A 3,447-nucleotide genomic window follows, 5' to 3' on the forward strand; every position below is an offset into this window, starting at 1 on the left:
TTTGTGTGCCTGTCTGTCTGTCTGTCTGTCTGTCTGTGTGCCTGTCTGTCTATCTGTGTGCCTGTCTATCTGTGTGCCTTTCTGTCTGTCTGCCTGTGTGCCTGTCTGTCTGTCTGTGTGCCTGTCTATCTGTGTGTCTCTCTGTCTGTGTGCCTTTCTGTCTGTCTGTTTGTGTGCCTGTCTGTCTGTCTGTCAGTCAGTCTGTCTGTCTGTCTGTCTGTCTGTGTGCCTGTCTATCTGTGTGCCTTTCAGTCTGTCTGTCTGCCTGTCTGTCTTTCTGTGTGCCTGTCTGTCTGTCTGTCTGTGTGCCTGTCTTTCTGTGTGCCTGTCTGTCTGTCTGTGCCTGTCTGTCTGTGTGCCTTTCTGTCTGTCTGTTTGTGTGCCTGTCTGTCTGCCTTTCTGTCTGTCTGTTTGTGTGCCTGTCTGTCTGTCTGTCTGTGTGCCTTTCTGTCTGTCTGTTTGTGAGCCTGTCTGTCTGTCTGTCTGTCTGTGTGCCTGTCTGTCTGGCTGTCTGTGTGTCTGTGTCTGTCTGTCTGTCTGCCTGTGTGCCTGTCTGTGTTTCTGTCTGCCTGTCTATCTGTGTGCCTGTCTGTCTGTCAGTCTGTCTGTCTGTCTGTTTGTCTGTGTGCCTGTCTGTCAGTCTGTCAGTCTGTCTGTCTATCTGTGTGCCTGTCTGTCTGTGTGCCTGTATGTGTCTGTCTGTCTGTCTGTCTGTCTGCCTGTCTGTCTGTCTGTATATCTGTGTGCCTGTCTGTCTGTCTGTCTGTGTGCCTGTCTGTCTGTCTGTCTGTCTGTCTGTGTGCCTGTGTCTGTCTGTCTGTCTGTCTGCCTGTGTGCCTGTCTGTGTTTCTGTCTGTCTGTCTATCTGTGTGCCTGTCTGTCTGTCTGTCTATCTATCTATCTGTGTGCCTGTCTGTCTGTCTGTCTGTCTGTGTGCCTGTCTTTCTGTGTGCCTGTCTGTCTGTGCGCCTGTCTGTCTGTCTGTCTGTGTGCCTGTCTGTCTGTGTGCCTGTCTGTCTGTGTGCCTGTCTGTCTGTGTGCCTGTGTGCCTGTCTGTCTGTCTATCTGTCTGTCTGTCTGTCTATGTGCCTGTGTGCCTGTCTGTCTGTGTGCCTGTCTGTGTGTGCCTGTCTGTCTGTGTGTCTGTCTGTGTGTCTGTCTGTGTGTGCCTGTCTGTCTGTGTGTCTGTCTGTGTGCCTGTCTGTCTGTCTGTGTGCCTGTCTGTCAGTCTGTCTGTCTGTGTGCCTGTCAGTCTGTCTGTCTGCCTGTCTGTCTTTCTGTGTGCCTGTCTGTCTGTCTGTGTGCCTGTCTTTCTGTGTGCCTGTCTGTCTGTCTGTCTGTCTGTGCCTTTCTGTCTGTCTGTGTGTGTGCCTGTCTGTCTGTCTGTGTGCCTGTCTGTCTGTCTGTGTGCCTGTCTATCTGTGTGCCTGTCAGTCTGTCTGTTTGTGTGCCTGTCTGTCTGTCTGTCTGTCTGTCTGTGTGCCTGTCTGTCTATCTGTGTGCCTGTCTATCTGTGTGCCTTTCTGTCTGTCTGCCTGTGTGCCTGTCTGTCTGTCTGTGTGCCTGTCTATCTGTGTGTCTCTCTGTCTGTGTGCCTTTCTGTCTGTCTGTTTGTGTGCCTGTCTGTCTGTCTGTCAGTCAGTCTGTCTGTCTGTCTGTCTGTCTGTGTGCCTGTCTATCTGTGTGCCTTTCAGTCTGTCTGTCTGCCTGTCTGTCTTTCTGTGTGCCTGTCTGTCTGTCTGTCTGTGTGCCTGTCTTTCTGTGTGCCTGTCTGTCTGTCTGTGCCTGTCTGTCTGTGTGCCTTTCTGTCTGTCTGTTTGTGTGCCTGTCTGTCTGCCTTTCTGTCTGTCTGTTTGTGTGCCTGTCTGTCTGTCTGTCTGTGTGCCTTTCTGTCTGTCTGTTTGTGAGCCTGTCTGTCTGTCTGTCTGTCTGTGTGCCTGTCTGTCTGGCTGTCTGTGTGTCTGTGTCTGTCTGTCTGTCTGCCTGTGTGCCTGTCTGTGTTTCTGTCTGCCTGTCTATCTGTGTGCCTGTCTGTCTGTCAGTCTGTCTGTCTGTCTGTTTGTCTGTGTGCCTGTCTGTCAGTCTGTCAGTCTGTCTGTCTATCTGTGTGCCTGTCTGTCTGTGTGCCTGTATGTGTCTGTCTGTCTGTCTGTCTGTCTGCCTGTCTGTCTGTCTGTATATCTGTGTGCCTGTCTGTCTGTCTGTCTGTGTGCCTGTCTGTCTGTCTGTCTGTCTGTCTGTGTGCCTGTGTCTGTCTGTCTGTCTGTCTGCCTGTGTGCCTGTCTGTGTTTCTGTCTGTCTGTCTATCTGTGTGCCTGTCTGTCTGTCTGTCTATCTATCTATCTGTGTGCCTGTCTGTCTGTCTGTCTGTCTGTGTGCCTGTCTTTCTGTGTGCCTGTCTGTCTGTGCGCCTGTCTGTCTGTCTGTCTGTGTGCCTGTCTGTCTGTGTGCCTGTCTGTCTGTGTGCCTGTGTGCCTGTCTGTCTGTCTATCTGTCTGTCTGTCTGTCTATGTGCCTGTGTGCCTGTCTGTCTGTGTGCCTGTCTGTCTGTCTATCTGTCTGTGTGCCTGTGTGCCTGTCTGTCTGTCTATCTGTCTGGCTGTCTGTGTGCCTGTCTGTCTGTCTATCTGTCTGGCTGTCTGTCTGTCTGTCTATCTGTCTGGCTGTCTGTGTGCCTGTCTGTCTGTCTATCTGTCTGGCTGTCTGTGTGCCTGTCTGTCTGTCTATCTGTCTGGCTGTCTGTGTGCCTGTGTGCCTGTCTGTCCGTCTGTCTGTGTGCCTGTCTGTCCGTCTGTCTGTGTGCCTGTCTGTCTGTCTGTGTGCCTGTCTGTCTGTCTGTCTGTGTGCCTGTCTGTCCGTCTGTCTGTGTGCCTGTCTGTCTGTCTGTGTGCCTGTCTGTCTGTCTGTTTGTCTGTCTGTCTGTCTGTCTCATAAAAGGGAACTAATCTTCGGAAATCCGTGGAACTCTGCAGGCACAGAATCAGCTGTATTATTAATATTTCACATAGACACAAACAGCTGTTTTGTTACGCCTTTAAAAATGAAGGCTGCTCCATGGGAATCATATATATATATATAATAAAAATAATAAAAATAAATAAAAATTAAATTAGGCTATTATTTCTAAGCAGCAGTGTTCATGTGCAGTTTTGTATTTGGTTGTGAATCCGCTCGGACAGATGAAGCCTGAAGGAGAAATGAAGAGTCGGTGTCTAACTAGAGCAACACAGACCTCTAGCGGCCACAACTGAATATTACAGCTTACAGGAGGAAATACACTTTTAAAGTCTGTATTATTATCCAAACACTCTAATAAATGCAGAAACAAACATCATAATGCAGAAATTGGGCTAAACCAAAAGATCCTTTGAGCAGGACCGTAGTTTATGAGATTTAGTCTTCACTCTTCACTCTTCACCATGAATCAGTAATTAGTGTCATGCCTGA

This window comes from Pseudorasbora parva, chromosome 24 (assembly GCF_024679245.1).
Source record: "Pseudorasbora parva isolate DD20220531a chromosome 24, ASM2467924v1, whole genome shotgun sequence".
NCBI classification, from domain to species: Eukaryota; Metazoa; Chordata; class Actinopteri; order Cypriniformes; family Gobionidae; genus Pseudorasbora; species Pseudorasbora parva.